We start from the raw sequence: 21,527 nt of genomic DNA on the forward strand, positions 1-21,527 counted from the left end.
TCCAACAGTTTCAGTTGTAAAACCCTTTCAGATCAGCAATGAACTTTTCATTTACTCTTAGGAAGCTCCCAGATAGTGTCACTGAAAAGGTTCCAAATCTACTGCATAATGGCTAATCTACCCACCAAATTAAAAGACCTCCAACTTAAACTAAAGCAGAGTTCCTCCAACCTTAATGTTTGGGGCAATAGTCCTACTCTCCAAACTAATGGGGTACATATAAGATGTATAACGGGTGCCGTAGAATAACAACTTCATGACTGTATTAATGGAAAAATACAAATAACTAGCTTATGGCCTGGCCTTTCATAAACCAAAGTTATTTTCCTTTCAGGATTAGGAACTTCCCTTCTTTTTGCTCCTCTGACCTATTTTATGGTACTTTTCTCTGATAAATAAACCGTAGAAATAAAAACACTGATTTATAATAAAAAGAAATAAATTTCTTTCATAGAAGTAGTAAAAAAAGGGTAAGCCTCTCATGATACCCTGCAGACGCTGGTCTACAAAATTACTGGTACTTAGATGGAGCTTTCTGTGGCAGTGAATGCCAAGCACAAAAGGGGCTTGCCCGCTGTTGCTACATAGCTTCTACCATACAAGGCATCATAAATAACAATGGCTGATACTTCCTGTCAGTGATGGCAGCCAAGAGTTTCTGCTTTTGACTTCTAGTGCTCATGTGGCCGTGAAGTTCAACTTTTGCAAGGGCTATCTTCCCATACACAAAACAAAGCAATGTAAGATTTCTATTCCTTGGGGCTCACTTTTCTCTAGCCAGCTTAATATAGGCCACTTCAAATTTAATTAAAACATCTTAAATCAGCTCCTGTCACTTTGAAGTACAAACTGAATTAAAACACCTTAAGAAACCTTGCACCAGAAAACTGGTAACTCAATGAGTGGAAGAGCAGTTGCATTTCTGTGTGAAGAAAGGTTTCCAGCTGCATAACTGGTATGGCTGAGGGCTGCGGGCAGTAAACTGGTCTCTCTTACTGTATTTTTCAGGAGCCTGACAAGTGCTTGTTCAAAGAAGTTCTTGTTCTTGACTGATCAGTCCTACTCCTTGGTAAGGAATGACAGAATGGGTGAGGTTGGAAGGCACCTCTGGATATCACCTAGACCAACACTGCTTCTCAAAGCAAGGCCAACAGAGCAGGTTGCCTAGGACCTTTTCCTGAGATGGAAATACCACCTCTTCTTCTGTTGCTAGTACAAAAGCCACCAAGATTCCAGAACAAAGGAAGAAAGGCATTGGGAGTCTTTCTTTAACCTAAGCTCTCTTTATGAATCTGCAAGGTGGAGAAGTGAGTGACTATGCTTTTCCATTCAGTCTGCTGTCCACCCCAAACATAGCAAGCACTACTGATAACATGAAGTGTGTCAAAGCTGTTAGCAAGAAATCAATAAACTTCCTTATGCTTAAGACCATGAGAGATACAGGAGTCAAGTGGATAAAGCTGAGCACTCAGAAGCCTGTTGATTAGCGTTCTCTTCCCAGTTCATAACAAGTTACTTCAAAAAACGTGCTTTACTGTAGAGTGTTTTGAGATCCCATGGATACAACAGTTCTTGGTCCCATTCAGACACACACTAATTCACAGCAGGTCATGAAGTGCTGTTAAAACTACATTGCACCCCTGAAAACATGATGCATATGCCAATTTTTTTAAACTGTGCTTATTATAAGATTATACAAAATGATATGCAGAGAAAACTACACGTCATTAGTTAATTCAGCATAAATGATGCAAAACTGCTCAGAAAGATAATTCTTAAACAATGCTACAGTTGTTATAGTCCGAAAAGCCAATCCAGCTCACCTCAAGCAAGTATTAAAATAAACTTAGAAAAGTTCTGTTTTCATTAATGTTGATGCTTTTTATATCCAATTTATTTGCTTGTATCTTATTTATTAGACTGTTTCACCAAAGACTCATTATATTGTCAAAGCACCAAAATTTAATGATCCTTAAGAGAATGCCACCCTCATGTGGCATCTGCTGATTAGAACTGACTTCTACATGAATAGATGATCTACTTTAAAAGAAATATTGTAGCCAAAAATATAGTACCATCGACTATAAAACCCACAGTTACCATTAACAAGATAAGCAGTTTAGGAAATTAACTTAACAATGAGTGGAGATATTTAAGAACATGCACCTGTGGAGCGAGTCCAGAGGAGGGCCACGAAGATGATCAGGGGGCTGGAGCACCTCCACTATGAAAACAGGCTGAGAGAGTTGGTGGTGTTCAGCCTGGAGAAGAGAAGGCTCTGGGGAGACCTTATAGCAGCCTTCCAGTACTTAAAGGGGGCATACAGGAAAGATGGGGAAGGGACTCTTTATCAGGGAGTGTAGTGATAGGACAAGGGGTAATGGCTTTAAACTGAAAGAGGATAGATTTAGAATAGATATTAGGAAGAAATTCTTCACTGTGAGGGTGGTGAGGCACTGGAACAGGTTGCCCAGAGAGGTTGTGGATGCCCCATCCCTGGCAGTGTTCAAGGCCAGGTTGGATGGGGCTTTGAGCAACCTGGTCTAGTGGAAGATGTTCCTGCCCATGGCAGATGGGTTGGAACCAGATGATCTTTAAGGTCGCTTCCAACCCAAACCATTCTATGATTCTATAATGGTTATGCTAACTTTTCATCAAACAATACTGGTTTCCTAAAAACAGTATGTAAGGAACCTCTGTTCGTCACATTTTCATTAAACTACAGACAGATTACTTTATACAGCTAAGCTGTCTGCTAAGCAAGTAGTTGTGTGAAGGATCAGGCTAGGTCCCCTAAAGTAGGCTAGCTAGAGATTGGCTAGCTAGACATTTTTTCCCTCTGTTTTTTAGGCATTTCCTTGAGTACTATGAAAGCACAGCAGCTACTCTTGAAATAAGATTGAAAGGCCCTGTGCTTGTAAGTGGATTTTCAAGAGACAGAGGAGTTTGACTTTTTTTGAGGACAAAAAAATGAAGAGGCTGATTTTAGAATTAAAGTAAGCAGCCTACAAAAATACGTAGTGATAGGTACTGAACAGTAACATGATTACATTTCATGAGCTGCAGAGTGCTTCTGTGTGAATTTCTCGTGTTTTCTTGTGAAATGGGAAGAGATGGAAAGCTACTTCCAACTTTTGTCTAACCTACCAGTTTTTCTGAACATGCTTATGCACAGCCTCAAACTGGAGCTTACTACAGTTGTGAAAATTATTTGAAATTTGCCTCCTGAGAAATGTAGCTGAGTGACAAGCAGGCAGTTTTCCAAAGACCCCTCTTTAATTGAGAATGCTCAAATTAAAAAAACCCAAAATTATAAAAGGTCTCTCAGTGCCATTTCTTCTGACAGACACATCCAAATTGTGATACCAGTATCATCTTCAAGCTGAAAGAGAACAGGAGGCCATAATACTGCATGTTTGGCAATAAAGTAGAGGACAAAATCTTTACCTATACTATACGTAACCTTTAAATACAAATAAATACACCAGTCATGAAACAAAAGTGCATGAGACACATTGCCAGTGCTCTCTGACTGATTAGGAATTTATCTAAATTGAAACCAAAGCAGGTAATCCTTTTTTCAGTAGTTTATACAGATTCATTTACATAGCACTGGCCTTCACTATACCATCCACTAGGCATACTAGCAATGATACAGCACATCTTCTCATGATCAAAGAGTTGGAAAATACAAGAAAAATAACGAAAAATAATTTATAAAATAAATCAGCCATAGAAGTATGAAAGAGCATCTGATCGCCAATACTAAATGATGGGTAGCCAGGTTGGATAATCACAGAAGTGTCTTTAAAGCAGCATATACTTAAAGAAGCTCAAGCTAGTCATCAGTTTTAGCCAAGAAATATTAGAGTTTGGCTGTACTTTTAATAGATAACTTCATCAGGTTAAGGGAATCAGTTGAGAAGTGCATCATACCATCTCCAGGGTTCATCATAAAAGTTCCTCATGCTAGAAAGTGTTTTAATACCCACATTTAATAAATGCTCATCATGGCTGGCAAAGAGGGGTCATGGATCATAAAGTTTATTTGGGAGGTGGATACAATAGGCCAGGATATGCTGGCTTAAGGATCTTACTTATCTAATTATTTAAAGCAGTATGCCCAGAAATGGGTTAGGTTCATTTATTTAAAAGTTTGAATAAGAAATTTCAGGTGACTGAGGTCTGATTCTGAAATTAAGTTCGTATTGGCACAGTGTGGACCCTTTCTTCAAGACTGTGGTTTTGCAGCATATTTTCTAAGGACCGCAACACAGAAAGAAACATAGCAGGAATGCAATGACTGGACTAGAAAGAAGCAGAGAGAGCTAACTACCAGTCAAGACTTAGCAGATGAAGAATTTTCTCTCTTTTCTTATGGGAGAGAATATAAAATATGGGTGACATGAATCTACTGTGATGATTTTAAAATTGAGGCATTCTCTAAGGAAGAATGAAAGGTCTTTCAAAAGAGCAGAGGAAGCTTTTAACAAGGAAAAATGACAGAAAAGAGGCTGCTTTGATTGGGCTCTGGGGATTTAACGTATCTTTTGTAAAAATCTGATCTGCTATTACTATCCTCTGAGCAAGAGAGTTTATTGTACTTTAATAATGACACAAATAGTGTGTTTGAATATTGTATGTTTCTGTAATTGATTGCTGACAACATGTTATTGAATTCTGTAGCTGCAAAGGGTTGCTCTGGATTACTACTTATAAAACAGTACAGTGTGTGAAGCAAAAGATGGAATGACAACATTGCAACCACAAGGACTTCACATGTTGAAGGCCAAATCCTGCAGATGCTCACTACTGTGAGGATGTCCCTCTCCACAATAAGTACAATGCCCAGTGACAAGCAGTCACAGGATTAAGTTATGCATAGTCAATGCAATAACCAGTGATGAAGGGCAATAAAAACGAGTGCAAAAAAATGCTTAAAAATGGCGTGTCATTCATAAAGTCCCTCTCTGGAAAAAAACTTTTCTTAGCCTAGGTAATTTTTCTGAGCTTCAAAGGGAGAGAAAAAAACATGTGTGGCAACCATAAGACCATGCAGAAACACCAACGGTTTCCAAATAAGAAGTGAGCTAGGCAGACAAACACTATCCCAGCAGTATATGGGAAGGGGAACAAATTATATAATATCTTGCTAGATTTTCCTGAAGCAAGGTAAGGTAAACAAGCCAAATGGCTATCGCTAGAAGATCTCATCAGAGCTTTTCACTGAGTATCACTTGTAGAAACATAATAGTTCAGGCCTAATAGAACAGTAGGTATGACACTAAAATCAGAGAGGTGGTTTTTGCTCAGGCAGTATACATTTGAGGGGAAAAAAAAAGAGAAATGGGCTTTCCACTTTGCTGCAGCCTTAAAAATGCCAGGCACTAGTGGTTGAAGCTGAGGGAGTAAATTCTGAATCAGGAAATACCTTGAGTAGCCTACCTGATAGAAATTTTCTGTTAACTAGAGCAAGTAGATTCCAGCTGACATTTTTGGGGAGATTTCAATTACAGCACACTGAAAGCCTCAAACAGCGGGTTGCAGATCCTTCTATTAACAGCCTCCTGTGCTGTCTTTTATTATGTACTATCAGAAGGGAGCTCCCAAAAGGACAAAACAAAGGCTGATTTTTAACATTTAATCTCTTACTTTTAACTATATTGCTTTCTGGTATTTTTTTTGTCTGTCTCCTTTCTGATACCACCTTTAAAAGATTTGTAGACTTGTCTCCCCAACACACTTAATTGTTGCTTAGAAAGTTTATTACATAGTTGTTAACTTTCAGTATGTTTCTAGTAGTCAGTTGGAATTTAATTATAGTAACTATCCAAATAAATCTGACTCTGTAGATTAAATAACAGCTACTCTTAAGTAAATAACACTTGAATATTCTCTCCCTTTCTCTGTCACACACAGACATTACTTGGAATACTAACAACCTTGCAAAACATGCCATTTCCTAGCTGTTTGGTCTCATTAGATATTGTTCTAGCAGTCATTTGTTTTATTAGAACCCTAGGATCATTCGGGTTGGAAAGCACCTCGGGCGGTCTCTAATCCAACCTCCTGCTCAGAGCAGGCCCAGATATGAAGAAATCAGATCTAGTTGGGATAGATACACAATCATCCCCTTTTTAAATCGTGAAGTTTGGAGCCTTGGTATGGGACAGGAACACAGTGATTAATGGCTGACTGTAGTGAGCATTGTGCCTTTAAGCAGAGTGGGTGTTCTAATTCTAACCACCGTGAACTAAGGAAACTGGTGTTATAGAACGATCATTTGGGGTTAACGTATGATATTTGGAACATCTGAAACCTGTTATTTTTCCTAGCTGAGGTTTATCCTGAAGCTTCATAAACTTTCCATTTTAAATTACAGAGCTTCCTTTTTTAACTATAATAAACTTTTATCTTAAAATGGTGTGTGCCTTTTAATCATTCCAAAGTATTTACTTTAATTAGGTTTTAAAAACCCTGCAGAAGACAGCACTGTTCTTAATTTTGGCTGTGAGAGTTTGTTCTGCATTCAGCTAGCAGCAGTTCTAATACCCCTGCTGAACTTCAGCCAAACAGAGCATTTGAGGCAAAGCAAGATGGCATGAATTCAAAAAAGATGACTTGTTTTCGTGAAAACATTGGTCCAGTTTCATGGCATTATCTATAATCCACTGGTTTAGTTGAAGAAAAGAGTTTTCATCTTTCTTTCTCTACAGACATGCAGCATGTGGCATTCTTGGAGTGTCAATATTTTCTAGGTTTTCCCATGCATCATTAAAGTTTCGAAGTTCAGAAGTCCTGAGCACCTCCAACTCAGCAAAAACCCTTGGGAGCTGCAAACACCTCTTAGAAAATCAGGTTCAAATGGTATGTCCAACCAGAGGGAAAAAAAAAAAGAAATTGAAAAAAAAAAGAGAAAAAAAAAAAGAAAACATTCTTATCTTGGGTTGCTATAACTTCCTACCTGAGACTATAATAGCAGCAAAACCAAGACAGCTAAGATTTTAATTGAGGTTATCAGTTAAAAGTAACAGATAATTGAGGAAGTTGGAGTTCATAGCAAGTACTATCCCAAGTTAAAACCCAAGATGCCTTTTTTCTCTGGCATTTGAAATCAAGGTAGTTAACTTGGCTTAGCCAGTCTGAGTTAACACACACTATGGCAAATTTTACCAGAGTGTAATAATTTCCTAGCTAAGCAATCCAAATAGTTCTGGCCCTCTTCTGGTGTGGGGTCATGTGAACAAGACCTGAGATGGGAGAAAGACTATGGGTTGAGCTAATTTCTGCATCACTTCCTCATTGACCGCACCTGAGGTTTTTGCATACTGGACTTACTGCTGGCCACAGCCAGAGGTATCAAGATCAGCATGAAGAGGTGTGGGATTAACGTTCTCTTGTTTATTCTGAAGAGACATTCTAGCAAAGAAAAACTATTACTGCTCTTTATTTAGGACACCTTTCAGTGGGCCAGGGTCACTGGAAAGCATTAAACTCCTGCATGGCCATTTTGTAAGGACTTCCTATTACTCCAGCTGTACAAGCAGGAAGAGTCTCTCCAGCTACAGACATCCTCTGACACGAAAAAAAGAGAAAGTTGTTTCCTCCAGTTCTTTCTGGGAATATTGTAGAAAAGGATGCCAACACAGTGAGGCCTGTTGGCTCTTACCCTTCTCCCACTCAGTGCCTCTGAAACTTCATAGGCTTTGAAAACAGATTTCTTGTAAACTGGACTAGTGAACAGGGTTATCAGTGCTCATACACATGGAGGAGTGAGTGGTTGCTTTGGCTGGGTTATAGCCCTTGGCCCTCAAAAATAAAAAATGGGAACCAAAATACCTTAATTTAAGGATCAACTTAATATAAGGGTCACAGAGTAATTGCATTTCCCTGAAGTGCTAGAGCTTGAAAAATAAAGATGCTTGTAATATAGATTCCAGGGGTTTAGATTGCCCTATATTCAACGGTATGTAGGTTTTCTGCATTAGCATTAGGCTCTTTTTCAGTTAGTCTTTGTTCCTGTTTGTGCTCTTAGATGTCAGTTCTGCACAGGAATAATGAGGCTAATAAACCTCACAGATGTATACTTGCCTAGTGACATTTAAGAATTCTGGAAAGTGAATCATATTATTTATTAATCTGGCCTCTAGTCCTAATTTAGTCTCAGAACAATAGACTCTGGTTTCCTACCTAGAGCGAGCTAATGTAGCCCTTAGATGATATGACTTCAAGTAGACTTGTAATTGAAGGGTAAGAAACATCCAAGTAAATCACACATTCTGAAAGTGCCAACCTGACTTTTTTTTAATTTTGCTGAGCTGGTGACATTGGGGCTGAACGTGTTCTTACTTCCACTAGTGCAAAGCCCCAGTCTGCACTAGCCTAAGCATATAAGGACATAATGAATTTTAAACTCACCACGCTCCTTAGCACGTCAGCATGGAACTACTGAAATACGTAACACTTGCTATGTACTTAAGTATCTTGCCAGCGCAAGACCCAAAATAAAGCTGCATGCCACTAAGGTCATTGTAGACTTTTAAATAGATTCAAACTGATAAGTTGCAAAGTCAAGCCATGGGTTCCGATTACCTTAAAATTATGCAAATATGTGTTCCTCTGGCAGCGTACAAAGACCTGAAACTAAATGTCTTTCTGACAATACTATTTGTAATGATTCCTTTATAAACTGGTGCAGCGCAACACCTTTGTTGATGCAGAAAGCACAGATTAGGAAGACTTTTTGCCAACAATCAGTACCTTCTAACTAAGTTAATTCATGTCAAACTATGCAAAGCTTGAGACAATTGTTGAAAGAATACTGCCATCATATTTTCTTTTGTGGTCTTTTTTTTTACTCAAAATTTAGGGCAGCCCAGAGTTACTCAACAGAAGGAAAACAAAGAGAAGATGCTGACAACAGAGTGGAAAGAGGCCGAGAGGAGAGTACGTTGGTTTTGTTCTATGCCTCTGAGCATTGTCAACAGAAGATTCTCAGCTGCAGAAATTAATTCCTTTTTCCTCTTTATTATGTAAATAATCTTGGATCAACCTTCAAAATACTCTTTCACGTCTTTCTTTTCTACTAATCTTTCCTGGAGGAGGTAACTGAAACCAGAATTGGGTACTCACTACAAAAAGAATTCACAGATTTTTGCATGAAAAAAGTGATGGTTTAGTGGCATTACAACATCTTTCACTTTCTCCTTGCAAACATTTGTAAGAGTAAAACTGTGTTCACAAGAACATTGATAGGAGCAGGACTGGGAATGCTCAAATCATGGAAGTGCCATGGGTTCAGCAGGTATGCAGTCAAGAAGAGGGAACCTTGCCGCATGACTTAAGGATGAGGTACAGCATGAAAATCAACTACTTTTAGCTGTAGTCATCACAAAGAATTCACATGTGATTCAAGGGCTGAAACAATTGGAAAAAAAAAATCAATCATTAGAGAAGTTCAAGTGATTAAAATAGTAAAATCTGTTCTTGGAAACTTCATGGCTGAAGTTTCATTGACTGCTGCTTCATTTCTTCTGACTGAAGCTGGAAAATTAAAGGGGTGAAATGTCATTTGCAGAGTCCTTTGGCTAGATCCTTAACAACTAGAAATTTTCATAGTCCCAGTGACTTCGAGGAACTTGTAGGCTTGTCTTGGCTTCCATAGAACCATGCCGATTCAGACCAGCTAATCACCTGTTCTTATGCAGCGGCTGATTCACTGCCAATTTTTGTTGTGCTTTTATAAATAATATATGAGCACCTTGAGTTGTGAGCAGGCACTATTTGTTACACTGAAATACATAGAAATAATAAGAGCAATTTGGCACTTGTTCTTTTACTACCAAGTACTATATAATTATAAGTCATTGGGAAATTCTAAGAGAAGCAATTTGGAACAAATGTTGCTTATACTAATGTTTAATATTTAGACTGCTGGGTCAACAGAAAGAGTTACAAGAGTCATTTATGGTGGCCTAATTGAAGCCTATAAAAATATATTTATACTCAGTGGTGCTCCCCTTTTTCATCTAATGGGCTCACTGATCTATAGATTCACTATTTGATCAGTGCATCTGGCCCCACAGGCTTCATGGTTTGCAAACCACAACCTACTAATAAGCACCCTGCTGCCTGTTTGTTAAACAGATCAGTGCTGGCAGGCACCCAAAACTCTAGCCTTTGAAACTTGGAGCTATTTTAACTTGCCCAGCCTATTGTGTGGCAAGAAAGACAATAAACTATGAACCTCATAAATGCTGAGCAATTAAACATAAGTTAGTAATATAGTTGTGGTAATAGAGACTGCTTACCTCAATCCAATATATGTCTCATTTCTTCCTTGTGTCATCTTTGCTAAAAGCCAACCAGCCAACCATAAGCAGTTTGCATACACACTAATGGTTGAGATTTCCTTGTAAACAAGATGGTGGCTGCCTACTAAGGGAAATCCATCATCCAAGTAGCAATATGATTTTGCTTTCATGTTCAGCAACAAAAGCATCTACTAAAGCTCACAGCCCCTACATTTTAGCACACTGAGACAATTTCTATTGTAGATGAAAGTTCAACTCTGTGATCTGAACATCGCCCTTTGCTTCTCTACAGAAAAAACGATTTTGGAAACACATTTTCAGAAGCAGCAGCTTTCCTTTAAAATTGAGGAGCATAAAATCAGCTTGGTTAATGACCCATTCCAAGCTTGTATTTTGAAAAAAGCTGTGTTCTGCCTATGCCTGTATTATGTTCCTAGATTCTCTAAACTAGGTGGCTCCAGTAGCATATGGAATACAGTAGGACTTCAATAGTTATATCCCATGGCCTGGGGAAGAAATTGAAGACTAGGTACCTGTGAGATTAAGGAGTCAGGAACAGCCATAGGAGTCTGGGAAAACAAATACCATTTCTCTGAGTGCATCTAAAATGTGAATGATCAGAAGAAAATTGTTTTAGAGGAAGAAAAACTAACATAGAAAGGAGAGGACATGAGGGGCACAGTATTTGCCCTTCATCGGTAGAACATCATACATACATCTACCACATAGGGCCCTTTCAGTCATATTCACAGCACCTGGATATAACTGATGTCTTTTTGAGAACTGATCAGACACAAATCTGATCTAAACTCTGGGAAAAAAAAATCTGGCTTCATGAATAGGCACCACCCCAGCACACAGGAGTGAACTATTTATTTCTACATGAGTCAGTTCTGCCTTGGACTGGCCATTGTACAGCCTAGTGAAGAAGTAACGCAAAAAAGTATCCAGGGACGGATGCTCCAGGGACTGCAAAGCTGCTTAGGGAAAAGCACTCATGGAAAAGTTTAATTCAACCTTCATACTTCCCAGGATTCCCAACTTGGCAATAATTGTGACCCATAAAGTTAGTTCAGCATAGGTATTTTGGAAGAACTGCTATAATAGGACAGAAAAAGGTAGGAAAAGTTTCCTGAACCGGTGTCCTTCTAAATATACTTTGTTCTTGATAAAAAGAAAATGGAAGAATGGAATACATAAGATAGAGGGAAGTTTCCCATACCCAGCAGATCCATTTCTAAGTGTTGAAGTGATTAGTTCTCAGCTAGATATTGGCTCACATACTTTTCCATATATCTAAGAACTCTGGTGCTCAGGAAACACTTTTGGAGGGAGAAGGGAGATGCACCACGTGCTAGCCTTACTATTTTAAACAATACCATATTCATAACCAGTTGAAAATTCTGCTTTCTTCAGACAGGGCCCATATGACATGCTCTTTGCAAAAAAAGCAATTGTTCTTCATCCAGTTCAAAGTCTTCCTTTAGTGCTAAACAACTACATTTGTAGAGTACAAAGGCAATTTAAATTCTTATTCATAGCCACAGGAACTACTAGGTTGATTTTTCTAACTAAATTATTAAATATTTTCAGCCTCTGTTTATAGAGTGTGGCTAAGGAGGAGACCACTATCAGAAAAGACCTTTATTTAATATATTTGTTCTCTGGCATGTGTTTGTAGGTTTTTGTATACAACATTCGTGCCCATTACTGTACATAATAAACCTGTCACTCTAGGTTGAGTGGCCGTTCTGTTTCAGTAATGTCACTCTATGGGGAAATAAGGGGTACAAACATTAGGTCAGTATTTTTCTGCTGGCTTAAACTGAAAATCCTATTAGCTGAAAAGTTAAAATGAGTTGATCATTTATATATATCCCCAAAGTACACATCATCTGGGGAAGGAAGCTCCTGGACTGGAATAGAAAGGATGATCACGTCTGTGTGTGTTGGCAGAACAGCAGCTTATCACATAAGTTTACAGCTCCAGAAAGATCATTCATTCCACCATTTTGTTTCAAATGCTAACTCGGAGAGGCCCCTGCAGGGATGAGGAGGATGGTGCACATCCAGGATCACTCAGTTTCAGCATCTCAGCTAGCAAGGCCAACAGTGCCATTTGTAGAGGAGGTTTTAGAGGTATATGCATTATCTGCTAAAAAACGGACAGAACCTGTCCAACAACAAGCAGCTAACAACCAGTTCTAGTTAGTACTAATCTTGGTTGGATCCAAATCTGTAACATACAGTGGAAAGTCATACTATTCAATATTGATCCCCAGAGATCTCGGACCCTCCCTGAAGTCTCTGAGGTTGGATATTGCTGATCTAAGTTTTCTTCACAGTACTAGCATGCTTATTTTTATAGAAAACAATTACAGCTTTCATATCTCACATAAAGTGATCTATCCATAATGTTAATCGCTTGGATTTTACTATGCCAGCAGTCCAGTCACAAGAGAAAAACAAGTAATCCATTTCCTTATTTGAAAGCTAGAAACACATAATGTTTATTAATAAAGAGCACAGTTTACATAGATTTTACTGTTATTGACCATAAGATGGTGTATACTATAAGCAAGGGTGAAATTTCTAACTAATTAGCCTGTGAAGATCACATTTAATGGAGTATATAAACTCAGGTTCTTTACAAACCTTTAGGGTCTTATTCATTAAGCGTATACATATGCAGTCTTTATGCTGAAACAGGATTTTGACACATAATTCAAGGTTAAATAACCCACCTTGAGATTCACAAAATAGAACAGCTTACATGTTCCAGTTCTTCTAGCCTTTAAGAAAGGAATCGAGTGAAATATGATGCACCTTCCTCAGCCAAAGAATTCTAAATACATCCAGGGAAAAAAGCTGTAATTACCCAGACACTTAGAAAATTCAGTCAGCAGGAGAACAATAGTGTTTGCAATGTACATTTTTATCTCCTTGTGTCCTGATTCAGAATACAGTTAGTTAACTCTTACAAGAAAAGCTTCTACACTTGTTTTTCATAGATCACCTATTGCCACTGTGCAGGCTGACAGTCTTGTTATATTGATGACCTAATGATTTGGACTTCCTTTTGCAGTTCTCTCAGCAAAACGCTTCAGCATATATGTAAGCATCACTGACACCAGTGGGACTTCTGCATATTTGCAAGCGCTTTATTAAAGTAAAATCCTGTGGTAAAATGAGTAAAAACTCATATAGGCCCATTCAATGGGAATAGAATTTAATTAATCACATTGAACATTATTAGTCATGGGCAGCTAGATGAAGAATGGCTAACCCAATAACACTGGACTCAGTCCAGTCCTTGTTCAGTCAAAACTTCTAGCAAATTCACTTAGGCCCAAGACCATCATGTAATCACATGAGTATTTGCCTGTTTTAGTCCAAGTCTTGCGTCTGACTTAATCCCTGATCCAAAGCCAAACTGATGTCCTTGAAAGCTTTTCTACCAACTGAGATCCTCAAGGCCAGTGTCACCACCTGTACAGATACCTAGCTTGCATTAACTGGGGCTATAACTTCAGTAGCATTTCAGTCACAGAATGTACAGAATTTTGGTCCTTTTTTCATTTTGTCTCCATTTTTGTTTCAAAAGACCTGTAATTAGAGGACTATATGTGTCATAACCATAACTAAAGTGCAGTAACCACTACTCTGAGCAATGTGTTACTATTGGAAGATAACAAAACAAATATTTTCATATCATTGCAGAGAGACTATAATGCTCCTGTAATTCTGGATTATGGACTTGCTTTGTCTTAATGTCAGAATACAAACTAGATTTTGGCTTTAACAAACTTAACAATTGCATTTTTGTTACCTTTTGGAGTCTCTCCCATTTAGATTGAAATCCTTAAATTAAATGTGCTCCCCACTTGTTGTTTAGGTTGATGCTGCCCTCTTCTGAATACACTGGATTATGACATTCACTTCCCAGGAATTTCAGGACACTCAGAAAGCAGGCAATTAGTTAATACAGCAATCACCAAATAAGAAAAAAGAATCTTTTCTTTTTAATCTCACATAGCTCTTCAACTTTGATCAGCTTTTATTAGAAGGAACTTGGATAAGACACTCTCTTTATTTCAAGGCCTTTAAGGATGAGTCTTACTCTACTTTTATCATCTCATATTCTGTCATGAACACAGCTTTCTGCCCCCCATTTTGCAATGCAAGCATTCATTTCCCACTTGTTACACTTCCAGAAAAGCCTCCTCATGTTTTATCCCACATGGCCTTTCATATATGGCAGGAGGTAACTGTAAAACTATTTCACTGTTCTCTTCCACATAACTCCATATACTCTGCTGTAACATCTATAAGGTATCTGTTCATTACTATCTTTATTGTGCTTTCCTGCCCGTGCACTGCAGTTTCTACACTGACTATAAGCCTTTTGGGGCAGGGACTATCCTTTTTTTCTGATTGTGGTCAGTACTTAGTACAGTATAATCTTTGCTGGAGCTCTTTTCTGTTGCCACAATACAATTATTAAACTTGTCTCAGAAAGAAATGAAATCAGTCATTGATTAATAATATTTTTCACAATTAAATCACTATGGGCATATTAGTGAATCTTGTACTGTGGATGATGAACCTGCATGAGTAAGCTTATTGATTCTTCATGAAACTAGTTTACCTCCATCTCCATTGGAGTTTGCAATCTGGTCCTAAATATGTTTGAACATTTGATAAATGCAAATTACTAACTAATAAGGGTGTTAAGCGAAGAAGAGAAGGAAGAGGGAACTATAACATTCCCTTTAAAAAAAGAAATTGAGGCCATTCGATGGAAATGGACTCTTATTTTGTTAATTGAGGGACCTACAGTGGAAGAGTGAATCCAGTTTCTGGTTGGAATGTCAACCTTTGAAATATCCAGAACTTGAGTTTCTAATTCACTCAGTGCAAGAAATGAAACTGCAGCAGTCTAGTATGAACCTGAATCATAATTTGAGTGTGCCTCACTCAGAACAGTGGAGACTTCCTCCCTGCCCCCAAGCTTAACTCTATTGCTTTCTTAGTGGTCCTGCTGACCACTCAAAGCAGATAATTACATTTTTAGAAGTAATTTGTAATGTCTCTATCATTCTTCACTAAGATGGTACTATGAAGGTTTTATTTCTTGGTGCATTTCACTTTCAGACAAGAACAGTACAAAAAACCTAGTTTCAGTTCTCATGGGGTTGTACAAACTTTTCTTCTGGTTTTGGTTCACATCTGTGTTCACACCCTCCAAGGTTTGCTTTGAGTTTCACATTCAAACAAACTGATAATATGACAAAACCACCAAGTTTTTTATGCCCTGGAGCATATTAGCATGGGAGCTATTCATAAAGTACACAAAGGTTTTCTTTTTGGTGGGCTCAGCCTCATCAATCCCACCCAATCCCAATGCTTACTAATCTCTTTGGAGCAAACAGTTTCTTCACAGCGAGCACTTGAAGGAGCATTAGAAGACTTTTTAGGGCAGTAAACATATAGACAAGTGCAGCTCACATGACCAAATGCCTGCCAAGACCAGTCAGAACTTGTACCTGTGGCAACACCAGTTATGTCAAAGGTCATTCCTGGTAATCAAAGTAAAATGTCAATGTAAAACTATGAAACATGTTGCTTAAATAAACTACTAATTATGATCATCTGGAAATAAGCTATTGTGTTGACAAGATACTAATCCTTTTAATACACAGTCCAGATTATCTCTGAAGTTGTGTATCATCTGCAGTACTGAACTTTGAGGTTATTTGTAACAAAGAGCGTTTAGATCAATATAGAGGTGCAAACCTTACCACAGTCCCCGAAAGGGCACATCTGAAGTGGAGCTTGAAGAGTTGGGGCAAACAAATGCTCCAAATGTGGTTTCTTTGTAAAACAATGTAACAGCAGAGCAAGCAGGGCAGTTTAGAGGTACATGAAGTGCTGAATTCCCTGGCACCTTCTGGCACTGCCATGCAAAATTGGACTCGATGCAAGGAGTCAGTGTCCTGGTTTCAGCTGGGATAGAGTTAACTGTCTTCCTAGTAGCTGGTACAGTGCTGTGTTTTGAGTTCAGTATGCTAAGAATGTTGATAACACTCATGTTTTCAGTTGTTGCTAAATAGTGTTTAGACTAAAGTCAAGGATTTTTCAGCTTCTCATGCCCAGCCAGTGAGAAAGCTGGAGGCGCACAAGAAGTTGGCACAGAACACAGCCAGGGCACCTGACCCAAACTGGCCAACAGGGTATATTCCATACCATGGGACGTCCCATCCAGTATAGGAACTGGGAAGTGGGGGCGGGGAATCGCCGCTCAGGGACTAGCTGGGTGTTGGTTGGCGGGTGGTGAGCAATTGCACTGTGCATCATTTGAACATTCCAATCCTTTCATTATTGCTGTTGTCATTTTATTAGTGTTATCATTATCATTATTAGTTTCTTCTTTTCTGTTCTATTAAACCGTTCTTATCTCAACCCACGGGTTTTGCTTCTTTTCCTGATTTTCTCCCCCATCCCACTGGGTGGGGGGGAGTCAGTGAGCGGCTGCATAGTGCTTAGTTGATGGCTGGGGTTAAACCACAACAGTCAGCTGAAGAAATAGACAAAGGAGAAACTTAAATTAACCCAGAACTTATCCTGCCTGTTGAAAAGGAAATCGCTACAGTGGCTAGCCCCTAACGCTCCAGGGAACATGAAACATTCCTCAGGATGTTTGTTTTTTTTTTCTTCCCCCAATCTGGACAACTAAAGTCAAAATTTTCAAGTTTGAAATTTGGTAGCTAGGCACTTGTTTAAGTATTCAAAGAAATGAGCCTTGTTTTTGAGAGTCACTGTTATGCCAATTCACACAAATCCAGTGGAAGTCACCAGAAAGCTCAGCACTTCTGGCAACAAGGTTATAAAGACATAAAAGATTAACTTTGTATTCTTTCAAACATGTTTTGAGAGCTGTAAATACCTCCCTGTGTTTAAAAAATCTTGGGATTCTTTTTAGGCTACGAGAAATTTCAAAGGACCTCCTTATGTCACAAAGAAGGGAAAAAATGAGCGCAGGGAGAAAAGCAAACTATCTGAAACCTGAGTATGAGATGAGAGACAGGAGGGAAAAGTTGACCTGCTGTTAAGAAACAAGAACCTTGGGCCTAGGAAAGCAGAAATTCAGAGCAGGGCACCAACTTCTGCTCCTCTGGGCACCAACACTTCAGCAAATTATTTAGTTTCTCTCAGTTTTCTACCTGTGAATGAGCTAATCTTTTTTCCAGGGTCTGCTGTGAATTAACAGTGCATGTACAGCTCAATTAAGATATAAAACACCAGGGAGTACTGCACTGCCTACACCAAAAATTAAAAGATCATGAACCAGGCCACCCAAATCAAGAGAGATTCATAAAGTTAATAAATCTGGGTTTTCGTTTATTGGTCTTCCTGTTTCGTACCTTCTATGTGCATTTTCGAGATATAGTTTACTTGGAGAAATAGACTCTTCTCTTAAGGAAAAAAAAGATTCCCATGCAAGTCTATAAGTAAAAATAAAAAGGGAAAATAGTCTTGTTAAAGAAATGCTCTTATTTTACTAGTACTAAACTATCATCGTGTTAAATGTTTTCATGTCCACTGTTTGCCCTGCATCACACAATTGGTTCTTTAGCAATGTAGTCAAATAGGCCAGCACTTTTCTGCTGTTCTGCATTATTTTAAAAATGAAACATTTTGTTATCTATTTTTCCTAATTAAATATTATTTTAAGTTGAGGTACTATGTCCCTCCTTCAGGATATAAATTCATCATGATATATGTAGTGCTAATTGATGTAATACTTGAAGTCCATTCCAGTGCTAACAGGCACTAAAATCAAACAGTGCTGAGTTGCTTGTGGGGGGGTTATTACACCGATTAAAAAAATGAAAATAAAGATGGAATGATCACAATTGCTTGATTGCTAACAACAGGATTGTCTATATGCAAATAGTTAACCATCTCTGGCCAGAAATCTCTTTCTTATTTGTTGAAATAATGCAGAAGGCAACTGCTTAGCAAAAGAGATGGGCCAGAGATCTGAAAGCTGTTTGTTCAGCTATCTGATATGAAAAAATAAATGAAGGTGACCATGGTTTCTCCACTTCTATATCCATGGAGTTAAAGGTGGGACCACACAGATTGCCATAATAAAAGCCACCTGATACCTGGCCTAAGGCACTGATTATTAATATAGTAAAGCTCCTTGCCCAATCAGTAATTTTGTAATAAAGACAGTACATCACTGGAAGTCAAATAGGCTGATCTATGAGGCAGAGTATGTGGATGTGCCCGCAATTTTGCACGTGTTCTGGCATAGCCTCTCTTTGCAAAGATGTCAGGCTCAAGTCAGAGTGCCTGTTTATTTCCTCTATACCTCCTATTATAAGTCTCAGCAGGACCAAAAGATCACTGCTAAAATTCAAGACTCTGATTTGCAAGCCACCTACAGTGTTTGATGCCCAGTTTCTATTCATCTCAGTGGGATTCGAATTCCCAAATACTTTAAGTAGCATTGGAAATCTCAGCCCAAATCTCTAGCCTCATTTTGGTCTCATTTGAAACTTGCATTGTCTCTAAAGGGAGCTTGATTGGGATTTATAATTAATCCTACTATTTGGGTAAAATTACACTGGCAATATCTCAGCCAATTCCCTATAGCTGCTCAAGTCTGTCAAATCAGCTGTTTAATCTGATGGTGAATTATTTAACCACCACACCAGAGCCAGCATATCACAGGGGCTTCAATAACTTCTATTTATGTTCTGAATATGTCCATAGCAGCTGTTAGAGTGTGAATAATGATTTCCATAGAGACCTTCCTTGTATTCCTGTACTAAGCAAAGACTGGAAGAATTCAAACAAACTGGGTGATTTACAGATCCCAACCTTAAAAGCGATCACAATCATCATCAGAATAATTGCTTCACCAGGGAAAGCCATGATCTTAAGAGTCCCTGTGAGGAACTACACTGACCACCTGAAGTCAGGTCCAAGCAACCACTTTGGTACACTACAGTGAACAGGATTTTCCACTAAAAGAGCAATGTTGGTCAGCATTTTCAAAATATATTTTTGCCCAACATATTTCTGTATCATAAAAATTACTTAATTTAGAAGTGTTATTTTGCACTTATCACATGAAAACCGAATAAATTTTGTCCAAAAATATTCATTCACTGCTAACAGAACTCAAGAGAGCTGGAAAGTAGTTTTAAATAAATTTGAAATAGACTTTAAAATCCTACTGTAATTAAGGAGTAATATGTAACAGTAATAAACTTTAAAGTAAAACACACAAAATGAAAACAGTGCAAAATTTTAGCAAACATTTTTTAGAAGGTGTGAAGTCAACTTTGAAATACTTCAAAAACAGGTACATGATAACAACTTTGTTTCATTTTTGCAATATACTCTGATGAACACAGAAACTGAGGAAAAGAGGAGGTAATCTTGAGCAGCTTTAGAATTCACCAATTTGATTATCGGTCCATTTGAAGTTTGACAAAAACTCCTCAATGGAAACAATATAACATCTTCAACCTACTGATTGCAGATAATGTTGCAACCACAACTAGTTTCTGGGAACTACAGAAATACTGTTCCATTTTGCAGGTGATGCAGGTGGAGATTAAACAAGTTGACAAAAGGTACAAACACTGCATGAACTAGAGATGAAGCCTTGGCCCTACAAAGATGAAGAGCCAGTTTCATCAATGGCTGTACTAAACTCAAAATTTCCTCAAATTTAGATATTAATCTCATGTTGATCTTTGTTCCTATTGTCATACAGACCTAGATCCAAAAACAAGCACTGGAAAATAATACATGCTTTCTTCCCCTCCCCCCCCACCCATGTGAAACTAATTTTTACGAAGTCATAAAAAGGAGGCCTCCTGAGGCCCCAAAGCTCTTCCCCACTCTGCTGGTGTCTGTCAGTTCTTCTCTCTACCTCCTTGTTTTATGAAAGCAGACTGGCAGTAGGAGTCGGGAATTTACCACTTCCTTTCATGGCAGCAAGTTCTGTCTCCAATCTCCTCATTGCCTGTCAGCTTTTGAAAGAAGTGTTGCTAGAGGCAGAAATACTTTAAAAAAAGCCCAGCAGATTTCTAAAGTCAACTTTAAAAGTGTCCTTTAAGGGTTTCCCTGAGGTGTTTATGGCTTATATTGCTCAATTAGCTAGTTTATATTGCAGTATTTTCTTCAAAAGCAATAGTCAACTAATTGTAAATTCTTAGAAATATGGTTCATATTTTAAAAGTCCTATTTTACAGCTGCAATAAAGTCCTTCAAGGCACATATTAGAGGCCATAATGGCACATTTTGGCCATCAAAATCCATTACTGGACTTCAATACCCACCCCATCATCATGATGGGTGTCTCCAACTCATTAGCTCTACCTAGTAACAAGCTGATGTTAGCACCTGTTCTCACAAAATGGATTTTAATAAAAACGGGGGTCAAGCTGAATGCATCTGGGGAAGTTCAGTTCTGAGGGCTGGCTGAATCCATCATAAACATGTGGAGGTTTTATAAAATCTCAGTGTGCACAGATCCTGGGGTTTAGTAGCTTTGACACTGGACTTCAGTAAACAAACTATTTGAATGACCAGCCCAAAGCACACTTTGTTTTCTCTATATATTGGACAGCTAAATATGAAAGCCATAAAACTGGGGGTAGCTGAAGTTCTGAATCTTTAAAAGCAGCCAGCTCTAGCACCTAGGACTTGAGAGAAATAATTCCAGGTTGAGTTCAGTTTTGAAAGAATTCTGTTGATTTTCTATATGGTGTTTTTACTTGACTCAATTATAACAGAAGAACCAAAATTTTATGTCTGTCTTAGAAAGTAATATTCTTCCCAGAGTCATTTACATTACAACGGTGGGTAAATATAATAAGTATTGCAGACTTATGCTCATCTGAAACCATATAATTTCCTTTGCATATAGAAAACTTCTCCATCTTCCTTTTTTCTCCTCACATAAAGAAGCGTTGCACCTATGCTCACAGTGAGTTAATGAAAGATCTGCTTTCACTGAAATTATTTAAATGCTTGGGACATCACTAAGAATTTTAGCAGCTTGAGCTGATTCATTAACTGGTAGAATTCTCTTGACTCCAGGATCATTTGTAAAAAAGCAACTTGAAACCACTATTCATAATTCTTTCTTTTAGAAAAAGATGAATGGCACTAAATAACTCAATATTT

This window comes from Buteo buteo, chromosome 5, assembly GCF_964188355.1.
Source record: "Buteo buteo chromosome 5, bButBut1.hap1.1, whole genome shotgun sequence".
Classification (NCBI taxonomy): Eukaryota; Metazoa; Chordata; class Aves; order Accipitriformes; family Accipitridae; genus Buteo; species Buteo buteo.